The following is a 10766-nucleotide window of genomic DNA, read 5'->3' as shown; positions in this document are numbered from 1 at the left end:
GATATATATATATATATATATAAAGTAAAATTAATCATAAAATCGATCAACACATAAATATTTTCTACCAAAGAACTACGTGAGTTTTGATTTCCCTATTGTACCTAGGGATACGTAGGAGCAAGACCTTCCCCTTGTCAAACCAAATTAATAAAAAAAAAATTTCTTCTTTATTTAATGTAAATAATTTATTTTCTTTTCTTTTTTTATTATTCTTTTTTTAGGAAGTAAATATAAATAAATAAATAAATGAATAGTATGTATAGTTAATTATAGGGTAACCGTTTTAACGAATGATGTAAGGTAATATTATTTTCCCTATTCGTAATCGACTCTCGAATCCATTTTTTTTTTTTTTTGGTTCAAGAACTTTTACTTTAGGTTTTTCTAATTTTCCCTTTTAAAAATATAAAAATAAAATTAGTGGCAACTTCCTTTTTCACAGACAAACTAGACGCGACAGCTGGCGACTTCCATGAAGACTTTTGAGAGTCAAGCCCAATTTAATTAATTGTATATAATTATTTATTATTTTATTTATATTACCCCATTGTTTTATATGTTTTATATGTTTTATATGTTTTATTTGTTTCTTATATTGTGAATAAAATTATTTGTGTCTTGTTAATTTGTTTGCATCGTAACGATTTTTTATTTTATTTTATTTATTTTTCTATACACTATCCTAACACGACTCACACACTTATGAGTGGGCTCTATATCAGGGCTGAGTGCAAACCTAGGATAAGTTAGAGACTGTGTAATGATAATCTTCTGGATGTACATCATGTTTGGTTGTCATGAAAGTCTCACCTAGAGTTGACCTTTTCTAGAATATTTCCATTTTAATAGTTTACCTATTAATTGGTTTAATATTTTAGAATTGAGTTGTGTGCTTTAGGAGCCAATTTAGAACTATAGAGCAACCCATAGTAAATGTTCACAATAAAAAACCATCAATTAAGAAAAGAACCATGTAGTGCACATGTATATATTGAAAAAAACTTACTCTATCTATATCTCATTTTATCATAATGCACTGCATAATCATGCATGTTTCATCTTTTATTTCATTTTACAACATGTTTTTCTTTTTCTTTTCATTTTTTTAGAGAAAAAGTAATTGCATATTAGGAGGTAGTAAAATGTTTCAATTAAATGCATAATTATTGCATTCACTTTCTTACATTCTCATAACATTTTCCTTCAAGAAAAAAAAATAACAAAATGGCAAAATAAAAAAGCAAAAAAAGAAAGAAATAAAAAAGTATCATGACACCCTTACCGAACATGTTCTCGGGCTATATCAGCTATATATATATATCAGCTATATCATGGATAAACATCAATAAGTCTAACAAGATTATCTGAATCATGGATTAATACGTAGAACTCACGTTTACCCCTTGATTTCATAAGTCTACAATTTTTACCTTTAGTCTAGGTCTACCTCAAGTAACTTGTCCACAAGATCTGAACATGATACTAATAATATTCATCTTCATCCTCCACCCTCTACTTCGAAGTCATGGACATACTTTTTTGGCTTTTCACCACAGGTGAACCTCTAGAAGTTGGATCGTCTATGTTGAACTTTCATCATTATTGCTTACTACTTTAATGTCATGAATAAAATTCACCAATCTAAAGAAAAATATCAAATCTTGTATGAACCTTTAAGGACAATTGAAAAAACCTCGACTAAACATTATACTTTAATGCATATATTTAATGAGTTTATCCAAGGGGAAAAGTCGACAATGAAGATATTATCAAATTCTATTGTGAATTTTAATTCTGAAGCACCAATAATATTGCTAAGTATAAAGTCTTACGATACTTTATTATATTGACACACTTTTATTTCTTTAATATATGAATATCACTAAATGCATTTTTTTGTCTCTTCCTTTCTACCCCTCATATATTTAACCATTTATTACCCAACATTATATGTCTTTCTCTTATTCTAACCATGTACCATACATATTTGTAAGTAGTTCATTCATAAATAAGTTTGCTTAGATTTCATTACATAATTTTAGTCATGCTATTAATTCCACTGAAGAGGATGAGAACGATAAAAATAAAATCCCTTATTTGGATGGACCTCAATATGACCTCGACTAAACATTATACTTTAATGCATATATTTAATGAGTTTATCCAAGGGGAAAAGTCGACAATGAAGATATTATCAAATTCTATTGTGAATTTTAATTCTGAAGCACCAATAATATTGCTAAGTATAAAGTCTTACGATACTTTATTATATTGACACACTTTTATTTCTTTAATATATGAATATCACTAAATGCATTTTTTTGTCTCTTCCTTTCTACCCCTCATATATTTAACCATTTATTACCCAACATTATATGTCTTTCTCTTATTCTAACCATGTACCATACATATTTGTAAGTAGTTCATTCATAAATAAGTTTGCTTAGATTTCATTACATAATTTTAGTCATGCTATTAATTCCACTGAAGGGGATGAGAACGATAAAAATAAAATTCCTTATTTGGATGGACCTCAATATGTTGGGACATGCAGTTAACGTCATGTTAATCCCCTAGAAAGGTCGTTTTATCTTTATCATTATCTAATTGTACTTTGAATATACCAATCACTTGGAGGAATTTGAAGTTTGTACCATGACTATTCTACCTGCCTACATATCAAAAGTGAAATATTGAAAGCATATTGGGATTTGACCTAATCATCAATCAGTTGAATCAAAAATGTAAAATTTGGGATAAGAAGATGATCATTTATATGTACCTATTAGACAAATGTCTAAAAATTTGAAGTCATTTTCCATCATGTACTTCCCATCAACAATATAATCAACTAGCTAACGTTCTAGCTATTTTATTTTTAATGTTAAGAGTAAGTCACGATGAAGAATAGTCACTCACAAAAATGAAAGTCACGACCATCATGCTTACTATCAAATGTAGAAGAAAGCTAGATAGAAAATTCTCGTACCAAATATTATCTCGTAACAGTGGGACACCCTCCCTGATAATCAGACTATAATTGGGGCACCCTTTTATTCTTATTATATAGAATAAAGACAGTGCGACTCGTTCGAACAAAAAATTCCTTTATCAAGAGTAATGATCTGTGTTGACCAACTGAATTCAAGTTAAGAAAAATGTTGACTGCCTCATATCAAGGACAATTATTTCAAAATATCTTAAAATAAGAAAATATGAACTTCGGAGCTTCAAAAGAAAGAATTAGCACTCAAGAAGATTTCACATATTTAAAAGGACTAGCACATAAGTGGACTCCCAACTATATAAGCCTCATTACCATAAAAAAATACATTCAAGTGTGGCTATGATCTACACCAATATGGATCAAGAAGACTTATCATTACTTTCACACATTGATGCTTCAAAAAGTATTGCATCTAAATGAAGACTCGCTAGGTTGAAAATCCAAAAGGACGACCTAAGCAAAAATCAAGGTATAAAAAAAATAAATACCCGCTAGGTTGAAAACCTAAAAGGGTGACCTAGGCAAAAATTAGGGTACAAAAAATAATAATAATAAATACCCGCTAGGTTGAAAACCTGAAAGGGCAACCTAGGCAAAAATTAGGGTACAAAAATAAGTAAATACCAACAAGGCAGAAAATCCAAATGGACAACCTGGAAAAGTGAGGATATAAAGTCGAATAAAGACCTGCTAGGTACAAAACAAGAAGGGGCGACCTAGGTGAAAATGAATGAAGACCTTTTAGGTCAAAAAACCAAAAGGGCTACCTAGTTAAAAATTAGGGCCACAAAAAAAATAGAATGAAGAAGTTATAAAGGAAAATGTGCAAATAATATGGCTTACACAGATCGAAGTCGAATCAATATATTCTGAAAAGTTGTGAAGATAAATTGAGGCAAATCATATCCTCTAAGTGGGTTAATAACGCTATTGAAATTAGGGAATAATTTATTAGCACACTTCTTTTATGAAAAACTACTAACAAATTGGGTCATTTACCCATAAGAGATCACCTTATCTTCTTATCTTTCTATGAATTCTTTTTTTTGTACCATTGATTTTTTTATTAAACATCATTTTCTGAACCTTCCTTCACTACTTACTTGTGTTATAAATATTTTTTGTCAAAATGCCTTTTTATGATAATCATATGTTGGGCACAAAATACTTGAATGTCAAAAGGCCAAAACTAGTATGATGTTTTTACATGTAAGACAGGGGCAACTAAAGATCAAGTCAATGATGTAAGAAAAAATATCTTTAAAGATCAAAAGGACAATCACCATCATTTATTTGATTTTGTGCACATTTTTCATCCATGAATCAAGGATCATGTTCGTAAAGAGGTGAAAGAAATAAAAAAAAATAGAAAAAAAAGTTGATTGAAAAAAAAAATAAAGATGAAAATGAAGGAAAATGTTCATTCATTAAATGCAATCATGACATTTTATATTTAGTGTTTAAATTTAAAATTGAGACACTAAACCAAACCCTATTATTTAAGAGACGGGACATTGACACGCATCCTCTGATTTAAGAGCTGGGATGACTGGCTTTCAACCTCTGATTTAAGAGCTAGGTCGCCCCCACAAGAATTTTGTTGATATCTTTGCTGATGAATTCTGGGTCCCATAGGAAGTTATTACTGAAAATACTAAATGAAGCCAACGTCACTCAAGATATCACTTTTGACAAATATTGGAGGCATCATAAATAACATTACTACTAACAGTCACCTAACCTTCATAGATGACGAATTTCCCGCTAAGAAAAGAGGCCATGACAAAGCTTTGCACATATCAGTAATGTGCCTCAATCATATGATATCATAAGTCCTTGTTAAAGCTTTTGATGGGAGTCGCTGATAAGTGATGGGATAAATTGAACTATTCAAAGAGGCTCAGTCACTTTTGAAACAACATTTTATTTGATGGATATCGTACCCGCCTATAGCTGCTTATTGAGGAGACCATGGATCAATTCTGCCGGTGTAGTGTCATCAACCCTATATCAAAAGCTAAAGTATATGGTATATGACCAACCGATAATCGTGTTAGAAGAGGAAGACTCGTCGGTGAATAATTTTTCCACCACACGGTACATTGAGATGATAGAGTAAGCTCTAGAGACCACCTTCCAAACACTAGAAATCATGGACACTGCTTACGTCGAGCGACAAAAATAGAACCACATCTATCAACCACAACTATTATGGTGGATATATTCATGTTAAGCAGAGGGCATCATCCATGACACGATTTGGGGAAGAATGAATAACGACTCAAAGGACTGATAAAACTTCATGAGAATATAGATAAATGGGGTTTAGATTACGAACCAACCAAAGTTGACAAGCAAAGATTGGCTAAAAAAAAAGTTATCTCGGGTTTAAAATCGATACCCTAGAACCGAAATGATTACCATATGTGACATTCAACATAGTTTCCAAAGTGCATGAAAGACAAACAAGACTCAAATTGCAATAGCCAGAGATGATCTTTTGATCTGTGATGCTAATAGGGTTCGTCCATATGATGCAAGAGCATAAATCAAGAATAGGGAGACAATCAAGTTGCCTATAGTATCCAATGCAATTCCCATATTTGAGAATAATCCATTAACATATGATTGTACTAAAATCCCGCCACATAACTTTGACCATCTTACTAATCTGGCAATAAAAGACAATGAAGAAGATTTTGAATTTCCCCTAGAATTTTTAAAATCAGTAAAACAAGAAGCTAAGGGAATTATGCCCCATAAGGAACCAATAAAAGTGATTAAAATAGAAAGGAAGTTAAAGTCGACATTATCTTAAAAAAATAAGTATATCATCAACTAATCCAACTTCATAGGAATACAAAGATATGTTTATCTTGTCATATCAAGATATGTATGGATTGGATACTAGCATAATGGAGCATAATTTTTTCCATAAAACCCGAATTTTCTTCGGTCAAACAAGAATTAAGGCGAATAAAGCCCGATATGTCATTAAAAATTAGGGAAGAGGTAAAAAAAGAAAACAATTTGACGCTAGGTTCTTCGTTGTGGCAAATTATGCCCAATGGATAGCCAATAATGTACTGGTGCTGAAAAGGAAGGCAAAGTTCGAATATGTGTCAACTATAGGGACCTTAACAAAGCCAGTCCTAAAGATGATTTCCCGTTACATCGATATTTAGGATGACAATATGGCTCGCCATTCACTTTTTCTCCTTTATGGATGGTTGCTCAGGATATAATCAAGTCATGATGGCAACCGAAGATATGGAAAAAACAAACAACATTCATCACCCCTTAGGGAACATTGTGTTACAAGGTAATTCCTTTTGGTCTAAAGAATGTTGAGGCAACCTACCAAAGAATTATGGTAACTCTATTCCATGACATAATACATAAGGAGATAAGAGTTTATGTAGATGACATGATTGCTAAGTCACAAACAGAAGAAAAATATGTGATTGATCTAAAGAAACTCTTTGAAAGATTCAAAAAGTTCAATATAAAATTTAACCCCTTCAAATGCACTTTAGGTGTACAGTTAGGGATGGGAATAGGCTAGGCCGTCCGTCAGGGGCCTATGGCCTGGCCTGGCCTATTTCATAAAAAGGCTAGGCTTAGGCCATTTTTAAAGCCTATTTACTTAAATAGGTCAGGCTCAAGGTTATAAAAAAGCCTATTAGGCCAGACATGCCGACCTATATATATTTTATTATTTATTAATATTATTTATTATTATGATTATATTAATAATATTATTTCCTATTTTAAATTCTATCAATTAAGCAATTACTCAGTAAACATTCCATATTCAGTAGTTGTTCCATATTCGGTAGCATTCCATATTTGGCAGTCATTTCATATTTGGTAGTTGTTCAATTATTCAATCACTCAGTAGTCTTCCATATTTGTTTAAAAGGTAATAATGAGTGTGTTTGTTTCAGGAAAAAAATCTATTATTTGACACAAAAAATTATTTTTTAGGGTTTAAAGGATGTTTGTTTCATATTTTTTTAAAATTATTTTAAATAGGCTTCCAGGCCAGGCCAGACTTTTAAAAAGGTCAAGCCAGAACGGAAAAAAAGCCTACGATAGGCCGTAGGCCAGGCTTAGGCCTAAAAAATAAATCGTAGGCCAGACTCAGGCCTTTCAAAGCCTAGCCTGACCTATTCCCACCCCTACGTACAGTCTAGTAAATCGTTAGAATTTGTGGTTAGTCAAAAAATAATAGAGGTTGACCCTGATAATGTTCGAGCCATTTTGGAAATGCCTCCCCAAAGTACACAGAGAGAGGTTCATGGTTTTCTTGGGAGACTAAATTATATTTCAAGATTTATATCACAACTAACTGCCAATTGTGAATTGACCTTTAAACTTTTACGGAAAAAATCAAATAGTTGTGTGGTACGAAGAATGTAACATAAAAACATAAAAAATAAATTATTTAGAAAATGGTTGTAACATAAAAAGATTGGAATGGGATGTTTTCGTTTGCACTACACGGGTATCGCTCCTCGATACACACTTCAACTGGGGCAACCCCTTTTTCCCTAGTATATGCGATTGAGGTTGTGCTACTCATTGAAGTAGAAATCCCCTCACTAAGAATATTAATTGAAGTCAAACTAGAGGAGTCGGAATGGGTTTAAATATGTTTCGATCAATTGAATTTAATTGAAGAAAAAAGGTTGGCGGCCTTATGCCATGGGCAATTATATCAGAAAAGACTGAAAAGTGCGTACGAGAAAAAAAATACGTCCTCGAGAAGGAGACATAGTGCTAAAAAAGATCCTACCCATTCAAAAGGATTATCGTAGGAAATGGACCCCTAACTATGAGGGTCCATACTTCGTGAAGAAAGCTTTCTCATGTGGAGCTTTGATCCTCATGAATAAGGATAAAAAAGATTTTTCCCTCCCTGTAAACTCATGACATAAAAAAGTATCATGAATAATAATGCTAGGTTGAAAACCTGAATGGGACAACCTAGGAAAAAAAAATAGGGTACAAAGAATAATAATGAATATCCGCTAAGTTGAAAACCTGAAAAGGGAAACCTAAGCAAAAATTAGTGTACAAAAAAATAATAATGAATACCAGTTAGGTTGAAAACCTGAAAAGGAGACCTAGGCAAAAATTAGGGTATAAAAAAAATAATAAATAAATATAACCGCTAGGTTGAAAACCTGAAAGGGCGACCTACGCAAAAATTAGGGTACACAAAATATCTGCTGGGTTGAAAACCCAAAAGGGAGACATGGGAGAAGAAGAAAAATAACAACAACAACAAAAACAAAAATATGTATTCGAAAGGATAAGATCAACAATATGGATCAGACTATGGCATGAGAAGTATTGGAAAGTAAAACATATACCATACCTCGATTTAATGAATTGTGATAAAATTGGATATAGTATAGGTGGTTTACAGTACAAAGCAAACGACAACATGAGATCACAATATTAATTCTTCAAAAAAAAAAAAAAAGAACGAAAGAAAGAAAAGGAAGAAATAGAAGAAGACAAAAAAGAGATAAAAAATATTAGTTCAAGAAAAAAGTATAAGTGTTTTTTCTCATTCAATATTTGAATGGTCATGTCCAATAAAAATATTAATAAAAACGAAAATATTCATTCATTCATCGATTCATGACATTTTATAAATTTTAAGCCGAGAAAACAACCCGCATGTTGAAGCCGGAAAAACGACTTGCAGCCGAAGTCGAGAAAACGACCCGCATGTTGAAGCCGGGAAAACGATCCGCAACCAAAGCCGGGAAAACAATTCGCAACCAAAGCCGAAAAAATGACCCGCATGTTGAAGCCGGGAAAACGACTCGCACCCGAAGCCAAGAAAATGACTCACATGTTGAAGTCGGGAAAACAACTCGCACACGAAGCCGAGAAAATGACTCGCACCCGAAGCCGAGAAAACAACCGGCATCTTGAAGCCGGGAAAACGACTCGCACCCGAAGCCGAGAAAATGACCCGCATGTTGAAGCTGGGAAAACGACTCGCACCCGAAGTCGAGAAAACGACCCGCAAGTTGAAGCCGAAAAACGACTCGCACTGAAGCTGAGAAAACGACCCGCATGTTGAAGCCGGGAAAACGACTCGCATCCGAAGCCGAGAAAATGACCCGCATGTTGTAGCCGGGAAAACGACTCCACCCGAAGCCAAGAAAACGACCCACATGTTGAAGCCGGGAAAACGACTCACTCCCGATGCCGAGAAAACGACTCGCATGTTGGAGCCCGAAAAACGACTCGCACACGAAGCCGAGAAAACGACCCGCATCTTGAAGCCAGGAAAACGAATCGCATCCGAAGCCGAGAAAATGACTCGCATCTTAGATCCGGGAAAACGTCGCACCCGAAGCCGAGAAAACGACCCGCATGTTGAAGTCGGGAAAACGACTTGCACCGAAGCCTAGAAAATAATTCACACCCAAAGTTGAGAAAACGATTAGTATCTTGAAATTGGGTAAAAGACTTACCAAAATCGTATTCAGACAAAATTAGAGTTGTCATCTTTACTTATCACTTACTTTGATTCTCAAAGTAAATTCTAAGTAAAAGGGGTAGCTGTTGACACATAATTTTGTCCGCTACTTTATGATTTTTAATAAATATATAAAAAAACTAAAAAAAATAATAATGATGAAAATAATAATAAAAATAAATATTTAAACTTTTAAATTTTTGAAAATCATGGATGTGTTTAGTTTCTATTTGACTCTGATTCCTTTTAGGAATTTTTACTATTTTTTAAAATATAAAAAAAAAACGTATTTAGTTGAGTTGGATTGATGGTAATAAAAATCATTATAATAGTCATCATTTGAATGAAAATAAATAAATCAATGAGAATAAAAATCAGTATAATCGGGATTAATTGAATAGAAAAGTAACCGAAGAAATGAATCAATGATAATAAGAATCAGTATAATTGTAGCCAATTAAATGGAAAGAAACCGAAAAGAAATACATTAATGGTAATCAATTGGCAATTATTCTCTTGTCTTTTGTAATCTACACCCAAAAGTCTATAAATAGTCTACCACAAGAGGACAAAGGGAGGATTGGGGAGCATAATTTGAGAGCACAAAAAATAAAAGAGAAGAGAGTATAATAGGCAAAAGATGAGATAAATGGAGGAGATGATTGGAAATACGAGCTCATAAGAAACTAGTGTGGTAAATATTTTCTTCCCGTCCATTTTTATTGACATTATTGTTGTTATAGAGGTTTTTGTATGATGGATATATGATATTAAAAAGTGTTTCTTTTTTTGCGATTAAATTTTGGAATGAACTAATAAAAATCAAGTCGGTTGTAATACGATCGTTTTTATTTTCATTCGATTGTGACCTCTCCTCTTTATTTTGTTTTCTATCTTACGTGTTTGATTTTAAACTCTTTTTGTTATTACCGCTGCGGTCCGCGCCACATATGCGCCGCCGGCTCGCGAATATGCTCTTGAATTTTTATCCTTTACAGTTTGTAAAAGTTAAAAAGTAATAAAAGTATTTTCTTAAAATAAAATGATACACAAATCAATATACAACACATCACTCCTATTATTATTATCATTATTACTATTATTATCACCATTGTGTTGTTAATTTATTTTGATATATATATAAAGTAAAATTAATAATAAAATCGATCAACACATAAATATTTTCAATCAAAGAACTACGTGAGTTTTGATTTCCTTATTGCATACGTAGGAGTAATGTCTTCCCCTTGT

Source organism: Cicer arietinum, chromosome 2 (assembly GCF_000331145.2).
Source record: "Cicer arietinum cultivar CDC Frontier isolate Library 1 chromosome 2, Cicar.CDCFrontier_v2.0, whole genome shotgun sequence".
Lineage (NCBI taxonomy): Eukaryota > Viridiplantae > Streptophyta > Magnoliopsida > Fabales > Fabaceae > Cicer > Cicer arietinum.
Note: the sequence above shows the minus strand (reverse complement) of the source record.